The following is a 15910-nucleotide window of genomic DNA, read 5'->3' as shown; positions in this document are numbered from 1 at the left end:
GTTATAATATAGTTATATTTATCTGAGGAGGTTATTAGGCCACGAGTTTTAGTTTCTTAACATAAGTATAACTATAACTGCTGACTATCTATATTTTTTGTGGGTAAAACATGAAGCCTAAAAAATGCTCCCACATGCTGAGAGCAGACTTTACATCTGTTTCCCTACTGGCAGTGGTGTGGGCAGGGAAACTGATCGAAATGTTGCTCCTGCCCACAGGGGGCAGCATTATAAGCTGCTCCCTGTGGGCAGGTGGGCAGCATTATTAGCTGCTCACTGTGGGCGGGTGCAGTGCCCCCCTCTCCATAAAAATTGGACCTAGCTCTTGGGTATGGGGGTCTAACTCAGTCTGGGGAGGCGGGTTACATGCCCCTCCCCAAACAAGCAAGCTGTGCCCCGGGGATGGGAGCGCCAGAGCCAAAATCGGCCCAAAGGGGAGGCCATTTGCCCCTCCCTCTAACAAGCATGCTGGGCCACAGGGGATGGTAATAAAAGAGTAGTCCCAGAGGATGGAGTCCGCAGACTCTAACAAGGCTTGGGCAGAGGTTCCTCACGGACCCCCTCCTCTTTATTTAAATAAGTGACGCTGGGGGATGGGGTCCCCATGGACAAAAACAGCTGGTAGAAGGGAGTGTGGCTGCCCGTCCCCTTTAATTTAAAAAAAAAAAAAACAGCCCTGGGGATGAGGTCCCCAGACGTTCCACGATCTTACAACAACATATATTGCTGCTTCATCAAAGCCAAACTATTACAAATATTTTGGGTCTAAAACAACTAGTTCAAGCCACAGTCGGAAATTATTCCAATCGTAAAAATATATCTTCTCATTGAGATTTTTCAGAGTTCCTGTTCAATATGATTTATACTTGTAAGGTTCGAAGTCAAAGATAAGGTGCCTTAGGAGAAAGCCAACCAATTCTTCTGAAACGCCATGAAAACCTCCAACATGAACTGTGTGCTCTGTCAGCAGCGGTTAAAACTCCCAAAAATTGCAGGGACGCTCAACAAGAGAAGTTTTTACTATCTCAGCAGAATCTGCAGGAGTGGCCACTTTGTCTACTCCATACACATGTTTCCCATTACAGATTAGAGTTAACAAAGATGACTGTTGATTTTGCTACTGGAGTTAATGCTATATGGATTTAATAAAGTTTATGTAGCATTCATTATATTGGCCGTTCCTGAATTGAAGCTTGTGCGCACCCTGCTTGGGTGAGGACTGAGGGGAGGGTCATGACATGGTAAGGAACCTATTACTAACCAGTTATCTACATAATCTTCAATGCAGTGATACTTGTCGCAGTCTGTTGAGTGGGCACCACCAAAATGTGCTTGTGACCAGCAGGTCACCATAGGGGAAGAGGGGCTTTTTGTACCAGCAAAATAGCAAAATACTAAGCATTGTGACTTGTGCAGAGGCTGTACGAGGACGGGTCTACCTCGCTGAGCCAGGACTGGGAAGATGCTGACTGTACCTAGGAGAATGAAGATTATCCGTAAGTAATATGTTCCCTACCTTCAAAGGAGCTGCTGTGGTGGTGATTCATCTGAAGGCATAAAGATCTCAGCGAGGCCAACAGAGTACTCTAAGGCCCTGATTTATACTTTTTTTGCGGCAAATTTGTGTAATTTTTTATGCAAAAGCAGCGTAAACAAAAAAGCCCATATTTATTCTATTTTGGCGCCACATTTGCGCCGCTTTTTGATGCAAAAATGGCGCAAACTTAAAAAATACAATTGTATTTTGCAAGTTTACACCGCTTTTGCGTCAAAAAATGACGGAAATACAGTGCTAAAAAATGTATAAATATGAGCCAAAATATCATTGTATTTTGTAAGTTTGCGCCGCTTTTGCGTCAAAAAATGACGCAAATGTGGCGCAAAGTATAAATTGGGGCCTAAATACAGTGGCCAGTAGTCTGCCAGGGCAACAGAAGTTTTTACCTCCACTCCATGGCAGACTGCGGGTTGACCGCCTGCCCAATTCCAAATCTGACCCAGTGTTTTCGAGACCTCCTTTAAGGGCATGAGGTGTCTACATACCTTGTAGTTCATTAAATATGATCTAGAACAGTTTTACCATAACAAAGTACCATATAACAAACATGAGACTATTAAATGAATGGGGAAGTGTTAATCTAGGACCAATTTTAAGGAAGCATTCAACTCTGGGTCCTATTTCTGAAGTGCACTGCAGAGATAGAAGGTGACAGCCAATATTTAAAAAAATAATACCCTGAAAAAGAAGCCCTGGTTGCAACAAAGGTCTTTGAAAGAACATCAGTGGGGCGATTGTAGCTGAGGCTTTGTATCAGAAATGTGTTAACTCGCATTTGGGACAGGAGCAGTAGACAACCGAAATAAAAAAAATTCATTCACATGAGTGACACCAGGCTTATTTTCTGGAGCTCGTGGGCAGACATTTACATTTAGGCGAATAGACACAAGAAATGGCCTCCATCTTCACAACTAACATTTGCAGTACATTTTCTATCTCTGCAAACAAAGATGGGTGCCTTCTGTTGGTGAATGCTGTAAATGGTATAAAGGTGCCCATTTTCTGGACCTCAATACTGCTTGGAGGAAGAGGCCCCAGGGATGAGGTTAGAGGAGGTGAACCCCTTGGAAGACCCAGATGCACTGGTGGAGGAAGGAAATGCCTGCAGACAGTCACTACTCGGTGTTGTTTGGCTGCACTGGTGGTCTTTGTCAGTGTGGTCAGTTTTCTACCACGGTTTATTGTTTGTAGGGCCTGTATGCTGGGATATACTGGGAGACCTCCCTTTTCCTGGTCCAGACAACAGACAAGCTCTACAGATGAGGGGCTGAGAGAAGAAATCCCCTGCTTGATCTCAGCTGGATGAATCTAGTCAGCATGCCGTTCCCAAATCAGAAAGAGCTCTGAAGAGCCACAAGCCTCATCAGATATTGCTCTTCAAAACACTGGTGCACATTCGATTTGAGAAAGCTGGACTATTGTCCCAGTCAGAGAGGAGTTTTGAATTAAAGTTTAGGCAACCGGGCACTCAGAAAAGGGGGCATTTTCACTGGCATTTTCCCAGGATAGCACGGCTTTGGATGGTGCATTAACGCCCAAGACAGGATATCTGAAAAGTAGCCCCTTGGAAGGGTGGGGACATTCCCACCAGGGGCTGTGTCACAAGGTGATGGCCACAGAAAGTCCCTCTGGTGGGGATCCACAATGCTTCAGGCACGTCCTCTCAAACGGAAGTCTTAACAACTCTAAACAGCATTCTTACTGCAAATTGGATTCAAAATGATCATTGGGCAGCTGGGTCTGTAGACTCCACCCCATGGGGACAATAAAAAAGTTTGTACTTTTCAGTCATATGCTGCTGCCAACCAGGAAGTCTTGGCATAACAATGAGCGAGAGTACGCCCTCATATGAACAAGCCCAGAGACACTCTTGGTGTACCTCCAATCAGCCAAAGAATAAGGGGTTCTAGGTGAGCATTAAAGTTGATTGTAAGGAAATGCCTCCTTGGCATGGTTGCCCCCTGACTTTTTGCCTTTGCTGATGCTATGTTTACAATTGAAAGTGTGCTGAGGCCTGCTAACCAGGCCCCAGCACCAGTGTTCTTTCCCTAACCTGTACTTTTGTATCCACAATTGGCAGACCCTGGCATCCAGATAAGTCCCTTGTAACTGGTACGTCTAGTACCAAGGGCCCTGATGCCAAGGAAGGTCTCTAAGGGCTGCAGCATGTCTTATGCCACCCTGGAGACCTCTCACTCAGCACAGACACACTGCTTGCCAGCTTGTGTGTGCTAGTGAGGACAAAACGAGTAAGTCGACATGGCACTCCCCTCAGGGTGCCATGCCAGCCTCTCACTGCCTATGCAGTATAGGTAAGACACCCCTCTAGCAGGCCTTACAGCCCTAAGGCAGGGTGCACTATACCATAGGTGAGGGTACCAGTGCATGAGCATGGTACCCCTACAGTGTCTAAACAAAACCTTAGACATTGTAAGTGCAGGGTAGCCATAAGAGTATATGGTCTGGGAGTCTGTCAAACACGAACTCCACAGCACCATAATGGCTACACTGAAAACTGGGAAGTTTGGTATCAAACTTCTCAGCACAATAAATGCACACTGATGCCAGTGTACATTTTATTGTAAAATACACCACAGAGGGCACCTTAGAGGTGCCCCCTGAAACTTAACCGACTGTCTGTGTAGGCTGACTAGTTCCAGCAGCCTGCCACACCAGAGACATGTTGCTGGCCCCATGGGGAGAGTGCCTTTGTCACTCTGAGGCCAGTAACAAAGCCTGCACTGGGTGGAGATGCTAACACCTCCCCCAGGCAGGAGCTGTGACACCTGGCGGTGAGCCTCAAAGGCTCACCCCTTTGTCACAGCCCAGCAGGGCACTCCAGCTTAGTGGAGTTGCCCGCCCCCTCCGGCCACGGCCCCCACTTTTGGCGGCAAGGCTGGAGGGAACAAAGAAAGCAACAAGGAGGAGTCACTGGCCAGTCAGGACAGCCCCTAAGGTGTCCTGAGCTGAGGTGACTCTGACTTTTAGAAATCCTCCATCTTGCAGATGGAGAATTCCCCCAATAGGGTTAGGATTGTGACCCCCTCCCCTTGGGAGGAGGCACAAAGAGGGTGTACCCACCCTCAGGGCTAGTAGCCATTGGCTACTAACCCCCCAGTCCTAAACACGCCCTTAAATTTAGTATTTAAGGGCTACCCTGAACCCTAGAGAATTAGATTCCTGCAACTACAAGAAGAAGGACTGCCTAGCTGAAAAACCCCTGCAGAGGAAGACCAGAAGACAACAACTGCTTTGGCTCCAGAAACTCACCGGCCTGTCTCCTGCCTTCCAAAGATCCTGCTCCAGCGACGCCTTCCAAAGGGACCAGCGACCTCGACATCCTCTGAGGACTGCCCCTGCTTCGAAAAGACAAGAAACTCCCGAGGACAGCGGACCTGCTCCAAGAAAGGCTGCAACTTTGTTTCCAGCAGCCCTGAAAGAACCCTGCAAGCTCCCCGCAAGAAGCGTGAGACTTGCAACACTGCACCCGGCGACCCCGACTCGGCTGGTGGAGATCCAACACCTCAGGAGGGACCCCAGGACTACTCTGATACTGTGAGTACCAAAACCTGTCCCCCCTGAGCCCCCACAGCGCCGCCTGCAGAGGGAATCCCGAGGCTTCCCCTGACCGCGACTCTTTGAATCCAAAGTCCCGACGCCTGGGAGAGACCCTGCACCCGCAGCCCCCAGGACCTGAAGGACCGGACGTTCACTGGAGAAGTGACCCCCAGGAGTCCCTCTCCCTTGCCCAAGTGGAGGTTTCCCCGAGGGATCCCCCCCTTGCCTGCCTGCAGCGTTGAAGAGATCCCGAGATCTCTCATAGACTAACATTGCGAACCCGACGCTTGTTTCTACACTGCACCCGGCCGCCCCCGCGCTGCTGAGGGTGAAATTTCTGTGTGGGCTTGTGTCCCCCCCGGTGCCCTACAAAACCCCCCTGGTCTGCCCTCCGAAGACGTGGGTACTTACCTGCAAGCAGACCGGAACCGGGGCACCCCCTTCTCTCCATTCTAGCCTATGTGTTTTGGGCACCACTTTGAACTCTGCACCTGACCGGCCCTGAGCTGCTGGTGTGGTAACTTTGGGGTTGCTCTGAACCCCCAACGGTGGGCTACCTTGGACCAAGAACTGAACCCTGTAAGTGTCTTACTTACCTGGTAAAACTAACAAAAACTTACCTCCCCTAGGAACTGTGAAAATTGCACTGTGTCCACTTTTAAAACAGCTATTTGTCAATAACTTGAAAAGTATACATGCAATTTTTATGATTTAAAGTTCCTAAAGTACTTACCTGCAATACCTTTCGAATGAGATATTACATGTAGAATTTGAACCTGTGGTTCTTAAAATAAACTAAGAAAATATATTTTTCTATACAAAAACCTATTGGCTGGATTTGTCTCTGAGTGTGTGTACCTCATATATTGTCTATGTGTATGTACAACAAGTGCTTAACACTACTCCTTGGATAAGCCTACTGCTCGACCACACTACCACAAAATAGAGCATTAGTATTATCTATTTTTACCACTATTTTACCTCTAAGGGGAACCCTTGGACTCTGTGCATGCTATTCCTTACTTTGAAATAGCACATACAGAGCCAACTTCCTACATTGGTGGATCAGCGGTGGGGTACAAGACTTTGCATTTCCTGGACTACTCAGCCAATACCTGATCACACGACAAATTCCAAAATTGTCATTAGAAATTGATTTTTGCAATTTGAAAAGTTTTCTAAATTCTTTAAAGTCCTGCTAGGGCCTTGTGTTAGTCCCTGTTAGCATTTCTTTTAGAGTTTAAAAGTTTGTAAAAGTTTGAATTAGATTCTAGAACCAGTTGTAGATTCTTAAAAAGTATTCCAACTTTTAGAAGCAAAATGTCTAGCACAGATGTGACTGTGGTGGAACTCGACACCACACCTTACCTCCATCTTAAGATGAGGGAGCTAAGGTCACTCTGTAAAATAAAGAAAATAACAATGGGCCCAAAACCTACCAAAATACAGCTCCAGGAGCTTTTGGCAGAGTTTGAAAAGGCCAACCCCTCTGAGGGTGGCAACTCAGAGGAAGAGGATAGTGACCAGGAGGAAAATTCCCCCCTACCAGTCCTATCTAGGGAGAACAGGGTCCCTCAAACCCTGACTCCAAAAATAATAGTCAGAGATGCTGGTTCCCTCACAGGAGAGACCAACACCTCTGAAATCACTGAGGATAACCCCAGTGAAGAGGACATCCAGTTAGCCAGGATGGCCAAAAGATTGGCTTTGGAAAGACAGATCCTAGCCATAGAGAGGGAAAGACAAGAGATGGGCCTAGGACCCATCAATGGTGGCAGCAACATAAATAGGGTCAGAGATTCTCCTGACATGTTGAAAATCCCTAAAGGGATTGTAACTAAATATGAAGATGGTGATGACATCACCAAATGGTTCACAGCTTTTGAGAGGGCTTGTGTAACCAGAAAAGTGAACAGATCTCACTGGGGTGCTCTCCTTTGGGAAATGTTCACAGGAAAGTGTAGGGATAGACTCCTCACACTCTCTGGACAAGATGCAGAATCTTATGACCTCATGAAGGGTACCCTGATTGAGGGCTTTGGATTCTCCACTGAGGAGTATAGGATTAGATTCAGGGGGGCTCAAAAATCCTCGAGCCAGACCTGGGTTGACTTTGTAGACTACTCAGTGAAAACACTAGATGGTTGGATTCAAGGCAGTGGTGTAAGTAATTATGATGGGCTGTACAATTTATTTGTGAAAGAACACCTATTGAGTAATTGTTTCAATGATAAACTGCATCAGCATCTGGTAGACCTAGGACCAATTTCTCCCCAAGAATTGGGAAAGAAGGCGGACCATTGGGTCAAGACTAGGGTGTCCAAAACTTCCACAGGGGGTGACCAAAAGAAAGGGGTCACAAAGACTCCCCAGGGGAAGGGTGATGAGACAACCAAAACTAAAAATAGTAAAGAGCCTTCTACAGGCCCCCAAAAACCTGCACAGGAGGGTGGGCCCAGAGCCTCTTCACAAAACAATGGGTACAAGGGTAAAAACTTTGATCCCAAAAAGGCCTGGTGTCATAGCTGTAAACAGCATGGACACCAAACTGGAGACAAGGCCTGTCCCAAGAAAGGTTCCACTCCAAACTCCCATCCAGGTAACACTGGTATGGCTAGTCTCCAAGTGGGATCAACAGTGTGCCCAGAGCAAATCAGGGTCCACACTGAAGCTACTCTAGTTTCTGAGGGTGGGGTGGATTTAGCCACACTAGCTGTCTGGCCGCCTAACATGCAAAAATACAGACAGCAACTCTTAATTAATGGGACTAGAATAGAGGGCCTGAGGGATACAGGTGCCAGTGTCACCATGGTGACAGAGAAACTGGTTTCCCCTGGCCAATACCTGACTGGAAAAACTTACACAGTCACCAACGCTGACAATCAGAGAAAAGTACATCCCATGGCAATGGTTACTTTAGAATGGGGAGGGGTCAATGGCCTGAAACAGGTGGTGGTCTCCTCAAATATCCCAGTGGACTGTCTGCTTGGAAATGACCTGGAGTCCTCAGCATGGGCTGAGGTAGAACTAAAAACCCATGCAGCAATGCTGGGTATCCCTGAACTGGTGTGTGTGAAAACAAGAGCACAATGCAAGGCACAGGGTGAAAAAGTAGAGCTGGAGTCTGGAAAAATGGCCCAGCCTACCAAGAGAACAGGAAAGTCAGTTGGGAAACCAACTGCAACACAGCAAAAGAAAGGGAACCTCTCTTCTCAGGAAGGAGTTCTGCCCTCTGAGGGAACTGAGCCTTTGGAGCTTGAACCTTATCAGGTTGAGCTCTTAGGCCCAGGGGGACCCTCAAGGGAGGAGCTGTGTAAGGGACAAGAAACCTGTCCCTCTCTTGAAGGCCTTAGGCAGCAAGCTGCTGAAGAGTCCAAGGGCAAGAAAAATGGAACACATAGGGTCTATTGGGAAGATGGACTCCTGTACACTGAGGCCAGAGACCCAAAACCTGGTGCCACTAGGAGAGTGGTAGTGCCTCAGCTGTTCAGAGAGTTCATCCTAACATTGGCCCATGACATTCCCCTTGCTGGACATTTGGGACAAACCAAGACATGGGAGAGGTTAGTCAACCACTTCTACAGGCCCAATATGTCCAACATGGTTAAGGAGTTTTGCCTCTCCTGCCCCACCTGTCAAGCCAGTGGTAAGACAGGTGGGCACCCAAAGGCCCCCCTCATTCCACTCCCAGTGGTGGGGGTCCCCTTTGAAAGAGTGGGTGTGGACATAGTTGGTCCACTGGAACCTCCCACAGCCTCAGGAAATATGTACATCCTGGTAGTAGTGGATCATGCTACCAGGTATCCTGAAGCTATTCCCCTTAGGTCGACTACTGCCCCTGCAGTAGCCAAGGCCCTCATTGGTATCTTTACCAGAGTGGGTTTCCCTAAGGAGGTGGTGTCTGACAGAGGTACCAACTTCATGTCAGCATACCTAAAACACATGTGGAATGAGTGTGGAGTGACTTACAAATTCACTACACCATACCATCCACAAACTAATGGCTTGGTTGAGAGATTCAACAAGACATTAAAAGGCATGATCATGGGGCTCCCAGAAAAACTCAAAAGGAGATGGGATGTCCTCTTGCCATGTCTGCTTTTCGCTTACAGAGAGGTGCCACAGAAGGGAGTAGGATTCTCACCCTTTGAACTTCTGTTTGGTCATCCTGTAAGGGGACCACTTGCTCTTGTTAAAGAAGGCTGGGAGAGACCTCTCCATGAGCCTAAACAAGACATAGTGGACTATGTACTTGGCCTTCGCTCTAGAATGGCAGAGTACATGGAAAAGGCAACCAAAAACCTTGAGGCCAGCCAACAGCTCCAGAAGTTTTGGTATGACCAAAAGGCTGCACTGGTTGAGTTCCAACCAGGGCAGAAAGTCTGGGTTCTGGAGCCTGTGGCTCCCAGGGCACTCCAGGACAAATGGAGTGGCCCTTACCCAGTGCTAGAAAGGAAGAGTCAGGTCACCTACCTGGTGGACCTGGGCACAAGCAGGAGCCCCAAGAGGGTGATCCATGTGAACCGCCTTAAGCTCTTCCATGACAGGGCTGATGTGAATCTGTTGATGGTAACAGATGAGGATCAGGAGGCAGAGAGTGAACCTCTCCCTGATCTTCTGTCATCAGACCCAAAAGATGGCACAGTAGATGGAGTGATCTACTCAGACACCCTCTCTGGCCAACAGCAAGCTGATTGTAGGAGAGTCCTACAACAGTTTCCTGAACTCTTCTCCTTAACCCCTGGTCAGACACACCTGTGTACCCATGATGTGGACACAGGAGACAGCAGGCCTGTCAAGAACAAAATCTTTAGACAATCTGACCATGTTAAGGAAAGCATCAAGGTGGAAGTCCACAAGATGCTGGAATTGGGAGTAATTGAGCGCTCTGACAGCCCCTGGGCTAGCCCAGTGGTCTTAATCCCCAAACCTCACACCAAAGATGGAAAGAAAGAGATGAGGTTTTGTGTGGACTACAGAGGGCTCAATTCTGTCACCAAGACAGATGCTCATCCAATTCCAAGAGCTGATGAGCTCATAGATAAATTAGGTGCTGCCAAATTCTTAAGTACCTTTGACTTGACAGCAGGGTACTGGCAAATAAAAATGGCACCTGGAGCAAAAGAGAAAACAGCATTCTCCACACCTGATGGGCATTATCAGTTTACTGTTATGCCCTTTGGTTTAAAGAATGCCCCTGCCACCTTCCAAAGGTTGGTGAATCAAGTCCTTGCTGGCTTGGAGTCCTTTAGCACAGCTTATCTTGATGATATTGCTGTCTTTAGCTCCACCTGGCAGGATCACCTGGTCCACCTGAAGAAGGTTTTGAAGGCTCTGCAATCTGCAGGCCTCTCTATCAAGGCATCCAAATGCCAGATAGGGCAGGGAACTGTGGTTTACTTAGGCCACCTTGTAGGTGGAGGCCAAGTTCAGCCACTCCAACCCAAGATCCAGACTATTCTGGACTGGGTAGCTCCAAAAACCCAGACTCAAGTCAGGGCATTCCTTGGCTTGACTGGGGACTACAGGAGGTTTGTGAAGGGATATGGATCCATTGTGACAGCCCTCACTGAACTCACCTCCAAGAAAATGCCCAAGAAAGTGAACTGGACTGTAGAATGCCAACAGGCCTTTGACACCCTGAAACAAGCAATGTGCTCAGCACCAGTTCTAAAAGCTCCAGATTATTCTAAGCAGTTCATTGTGCAGACTGATGCCTCTGAACATGGGATAGGGGCAGTTTTGTCCCAAACAAATGATGATGGCCTTGACCAGCCTGTTGCTTTCATTAGCAGGAGGTTACTCCCCAGGGAGCAGCGTTGGAGTGCCATTGAGAGGGAGGCCTTTGCTGTGGTTTGGTCCCTGAAGAAGCTGAGACCATACCTCTTTGGGACTCACTTCCTAGTTCAAACTGACCACAGACCTCTCAAATGGCTGATGCAAATGAAAGGTGAAAATCCTAAACTGTTGAGGTGGTCCATCTCCCTACAGGGAATGGACTTTATAGTGGAACACAGACCTGGGACTGCCCATGCCAATGCAGATGGCCTTTCCAGGTTCTTCCACTTAGAAAATGAAGACTCTCTTGGGAAAGGTTAGTCTCATCCTCTTTCGTTTGGGGGGGGGGTTGTGTAAGGAAATGCCTCCTTGGCATGGTTGCCCCATGACTTTTTGCCTTTGCTGATGCTATGTTTACAATTGAAAGTGTGCTGAGGCCTGCTAACCAGGCCCCAGCACCAGTGTTCTTTCCCTAACCTGTACTTTTGTATCCACAATTGGCAGACCCTGGCATCCAGATAAGTCCCTTGTAACTGGTACTTCTAGTACCAAGGGCCCTGATGCCAAGGAAGGTCTCTAAGGGCTGCAGCATGTCTTATGCCACCCTGGAGACCTCTCACTCAGCACAGACACACTGCTTGCCAGCTTGTGTGTGCTAGTGAGGACAAAACGAGTAAGTCGACATGGCACTCCCCTCAGGGTGCCATGCCAGCCTCTCACTGCCTATGCAGTATAGGTAAGACACCCCTCTAGCAGGCCTTACAGCCCTAAGGCAGGGTGCACTATACCATAGGTGAGGGTACCAGTGCATGAGCATGGTACCCCTACAGTGTCTAAACAAAACCTTAGACATTGTAAGTGCAGGGTAGCCATAAGAGTATATGGTCTGGGAGTCTGTCAAACACGAACTCCACAGCACCATAATGGCTACACTGAAAACTGGGAAGTTTGGTATCAAACTTCTCAGCACAATAAATGCACACTGATGCCAGTGTACATTTTATTGTAAAATACACCACAGAGGGCACCTTAGAGGTGCCCCCTGAAACTTAACCGACTGTCTGTGTAGGCTGACTAGTTCCAGCAGCCTGCCACACCAGAGACATGTTGCTGGCCCCATGGGGAGAGTGCCTTTGTCACTCTGAGGCCAGTAACAAAGCCTGCACTGGGTGGAGATGCTAACACCTCCCCCAGGCAGGAGCTGTGACACCTGGCGGTGAGCCTCAAAGGCTCACCCCTTTGTCACAGCCCAGCAGGGCACTCCAGCTTAGTGGAGTTGCCCGCCCCCTCCGGCCACGGCCCCCACTTTTGGCGGCAAGGCTGGAGGGAACAAAGAAAGCAACAAGGAGGAGTCACTGGCCAGTCAGGACAGCCCCTAAGGTGTCCTGAGCTGAGGTGACTCTGACTTTTAGAAATCCTCCATCTTGCAGATGGAGAATTCCCCCAATAGGGTTAGGATTGTGACCCCCTCCCCTTGGGAGGAGGCACAAAGAGGGTGTACCCACCCTCAGGGCTAGTAGCCATTGGCTACTAACCCCCCAGACCTAAACACGCCCTTAAATTTAGTATTTAAGGGCTACCCTGAACCCTAGAGAATTAGATTCCTGCAACTACAAGAAGAAGGACTGCCTAGCTGAAAAACCCCTGCAGAGGAAGACCAGAAGACAACAACTGCTTTGGCTCCAGAAACTCACCGGCCTGTCTCCTGCCTTCCAAAGATCCTGCTCCAGCGACGCCTTCCAAAGGGACCAGCGACCTCGACATCCTCTGAGGACTGCCCCTGCTTCGAAAAGACAAGAAACTCCCGAGGACAGCGGACCTGCTCCAAGAAAGGCTGCAACTTTGTTTCCAGCAGCCCTGAAAGAACCCTGCAAGCTCCCCGCAAGAAGCGTGAGACTTGCAACACTGCACCCGGCGACCCCGACTCGGCTGGTGGAGATCCAACACCTCAGGAGGGACCCCAGGACTACTCTGATACTGTGAGTACCAAAACCTGTCCCCCCTGAGCCCCCACAGCGCCGCCTGCAGAGGGAATCCCGAGGCTTCCCCTGACCGCGACTCTTTGAATCCAAAGTCCCGACGCCTGGGAGAGACCCTGCACCCGCAGCCCCCAGGACCTGAAGGACCGGACGTTCACTGGAGAAGTGACCCCCAGGAGTCCCTCTCCCTTGCCCAAGTGGAGGTTTCCCCGAGGGATCCCCCCCTTGCCTGCCTGCAGCGTTGAAGAGATCCCGAGATCTCTCATAGACTAACATTGCGAACCCGACGCTTGTTTCTACACTGCACCCGGCCGCCCCCGCGCTGCTGAGGGTGAAATTTCTGTGTGGGCTTGTGTCCCCCCCGGTGCCCTACAAAACCCCCCTGGTCTGCCCTCCGAAGACGTGGGTACTTACCTGCAAGCAGACCGGAACCGGGGCACCCCCTTCTCTCCATTCTAGCCTATGTGTTTTGGGCACCACTTTGAACTCTGCACCTGACCGGCCCTGAGCTGCTGGTGTGGTAACTTTGGGGTTGCTCTGAACCCCCAACGGTGGGCTACCTTGGACCAAGAACTGAACCCTGTAAGTGTCTTACTTACCTGGTAAAACTAACAAAAACTTACCTCCCCTAGGAACTGTGAAAATTGCACTGTGTCCACTTTTAAAACAGCTATTTGTCAATAACTTGAAAAGTATACATGCAATTTTTATGATTTAAAGTTCCTAAAGTACTTACCTGCAATACCTTTCGAATGAGATATTACATGTAGAATTTGAACCTGTGGTTCTTAAAATAAACTAAGAAAATATATTTTTCTATACAAAAACCTATTGGCTGGATTTGTCTCTGAGTGTATGTACCTCATTTATTGTCTATGTGTATGTACAACAAGTGCTTAACACTACTCCTTGGATAAGCCTACTGCTCGACCACACTACCACAAAATAGAGCATTAGTATTATCTATTTTTACCACTATTTTACCTCTAAGGGGAACCCTTGGACTCTGTGCATGCTATTCCTTACTTTGAAATAGCACATACAGAGCCAACTTCCTACATTGATCTTCTGCTGTTCAGGGATCAGCGTCCATAAAATGTTGAGCAGGAAAAAAACTAAGAGTAGGGCAAGAATAGCACTCGATGTTCCTCATTACTCGTCGTTTGCCATCTTGGTAGCTCTCATTCCTGGACATTTAACACCGTGAAAGATTACTTACTTTCAGGCACTTGTCACACAGTCAGAAGATACAAATCCCCCACTTTAAGCAGATGGCTCCCTTTCCTAGCCTGCTGGCCAGGGCCACTAGCATAAGAAATGGTCATTGATAGCCATGTACAGGCGCCATCACAGAGCAGGAGACCAAGATCAAAGTGGGCACTCAATGTAGTTTATTGAATTAATGCCCCACATTTATAGATTGTGCCATGCACCTGCTGTGGAGGCTCTGCAAAGGGGCGCAGGGGGACATTTCATAGTAAAAAGCACCTCTCCAGGGCACGGGAGAGCAGGAGGCTTAATCTGTTGATATCAAGTGACCAGGGAGGAGACAACAACCCAGTACAGAGGGCAGAGAGGGAGGATGCGTTTTTGTCACCATTTTTATATGGATCCTTGGTAGACTGGCCTGCTTCAAACTGGTTTAAACAGTGCTTCATTTGAGACGGTAGTTGAGGGTCGTATTTTTCTTCGTCGGGCATTCCCCGAAAGAAAGAGAGAAGAAGGCACAAAGGGGGAAAAAGAGAATGTATAAAAAAACGCCACAAAGGAAGACACGGAACCTGCAGGAGTGAAATAAAAGGAGTGTGGAGTGTCTGCTCCTAGATTAAAGGGCTACGAGGTAGATTCCCGACTGCAGCCTTGGCATTCGGCATGTCGACTAAGTGCCATGTGCAGGCTTCTGTACACCCTTTGGGTACCTGCACTTCATTCTTTTACAAAGTGTCTGGCCATAGGTGAACAGATTTTGAGGATCAAAAAGCAGGAGAGGAAATATATAAGCCCATATTTATACTGTTTTCGCTCCGCATTTGCGTAATTTTTTTACGCAAATGCAGCCAAATTTACCAAATACAATTATATTTTGTAAGTTTCCGCTGCTTATGGGTCAAAAAATTACGCAATGTGGCGCTAAAAAAAAGTATAAATATGGGCCATAACACTTCTATAAACTGATAATGATTAAGGTGTTAATCTGGCCTATTCCTGTTTGCAAATGAGAATTTAAAGGTATGCTCGGCGCACATAGGCCCAGATTTATACTTTTTCACGTGGTAAAGCAGATATGTTCATTAGAGATATTAATAAGTGTTTATGTATTTTGAATAATAAAAAAATATATATAAATAATGTAGAGAGTTAATGTGCACGTTTGAAAATGTGCTCTCGGAGCGCGATCACAAAGATTCACAAATGTACTAATAAAATGAATAACATGTATAAAATATAGAAAAATGTATTAAAACAGTGTAGTAGTATGTCATATTGAGATATATAACATGTGTTTTGCATTATATTGTAGAGTTAACTTAGTTGTGGCATAGTTTTGCCAGGCCTCAAGCAAAAGCTGAATTATTAGCGCAATGTAGAGAAGCTAATGTGCTGAACTGACCATGAACCATTCATTGTTTAATAAAACTGCTTAGCTAAAATTTGCTGCGATGAACCGACGAACAGGAGATGACGGAATTAAAGTTTGTATCCAACCTGATGTAAAGCAGACGAGATGTACTTTCCCAGGACTCTAACAATGGAGACAGTGACTGGAGAAGAAGATGCAACATTTTTGATATCTGACGAGCCGGACGAGGATATCGTACAGTGAATCAATCCACACCGTGAGAATTGTGTAGTATTAGAATTCATAGATTTGAAAAACTAAGATCATTGGATAGTCTTAATTTGTGATTAACTGACCAATTAGGAATTGGGGGATAGTCTGGGTGACTTTGATATAATACTGTGACCAAGGGCGAAAACTTCAGAACTGGGAGAGAGATGTTAGGGGCAGATGTCGGAGGAGAGACATTATTCTGAA

The sequence above is a fragment of the Pleurodeles waltl genome, chromosome 6 (assembly GCF_031143425.1).
Source record: "Pleurodeles waltl isolate 20211129_DDA chromosome 6, aPleWal1.hap1.20221129, whole genome shotgun sequence".
Lineage (NCBI taxonomy): Eukaryota > Metazoa > Chordata > Amphibia > Caudata > Salamandridae > Pleurodeles > Pleurodeles waltl.
Note: the sequence above shows the minus strand (reverse complement) of the source record.